Genomic DNA, 1257 nt, shown 5'->3' with positions numbered 1-1257 from the left:
CCTAAAGAAAACCTAGTTTTTAGTTCATGAGTTCTACAAGGCTAAGGTTTTGTGAAAGCATGAACTCTATAATATTTTCCTTTCTTTTTCATGAATAGCTTTTTTACATGATTTCATCTATAATTTCAGTACTTCTATATAGTATTTTCATGAACCCTAAGAGTATAATTATTTTCATGACTCAAATTACCAATTTCATAATTTAAGATACTTTCAGATAAAGTATCTACCAGTTCAATATAAATTTTCAACATATATGATTTATATAGTTATGAGTTATACTCAGTATATTAGCATTTTTCAGTTTAACAATTCACATGCAGTTGGAAAAATTACTTAGCATCGAGTGGATTTAGGGATAAAATCTCAACCATCAGTTAGGACTGAGACCTTTATTAACAATCCATAAGTCCTAAAACTATGTGCCACCGTAAGTATTTAAGGATCACCCGTCAAACCAGGACTGACTCTTTAGTATTTTATGGACATTAGCTTAGTGGTACATCATTAGCTCACGTCAACCTCTATACCATGGCAAGGTATACTAGGCCCTTTTTGATGGGGGTTATACATCAAACTCCATGTCTAGATCACATGGTTATATGTCTATTTTAGTATCTCCCATAGTCTAGCCTCTTAGATATTTCATGACCATGTATTCAGTTATTTTAGTTTTAATATTTATAAGTTGTATTTGTTACTTCATAGTCATTGCATCGGTTCATGTTATTTTAGCTCAACATCTCAGATTTAGTATGTTAAGTTATTGCTTATCATGAATATCCTACATACTTAGTACATTTAAAGTATAGACCACATACTCTTGCACTATGTTGTTTGATAATATAGGTCAGATGTGCAATATCTAGCTCACAGTTAATACGATCTCCATATCAGCTCAATAGTAGAGTTTGGTGAGTCCTCAACTTTGGAGGATGATCCTTATTTTATTTAATTTATTATATTTCAATTTTCAGATAGTTAATTAGAGTTAGTTGGGGCTTTGTCCCAGTATCTCATCTAAGTAGAGGCTTTTTCAGACACTCAGTGGTATTAGTATTTCGGTTTTATGTCATGATCGGGGGGAACTTATTTGTGTGTTAAGTTTGATATTTAAGAATTTCTTATTTATATAAAATTTAGCTTTCACATTAGTACTTTTAGTTATTATCTATGTTCCTCTTAGAGTAATGTCATACCATGGGTTAGCTTGGGGTCACTTGTGTCTCTAAGTACTGTGTTACGACTAGGGGTACT

The sequence above is a fragment of the Solanum stenotomum genome, chromosome 9, assembly GCF_019186545.1.
Source record: "Solanum stenotomum isolate F172 chromosome 9, ASM1918654v1, whole genome shotgun sequence".
In the NCBI taxonomy this organism is placed as follows: domain Eukaryota; kingdom Viridiplantae; phylum Streptophyta; class Magnoliopsida; order Solanales; family Solanaceae; genus Solanum; species Solanum stenotomum.
The sequence above is the reverse complement of the archived record's forward strand: the minus strand, read 5'-3'. Positions refer to the sequence as shown.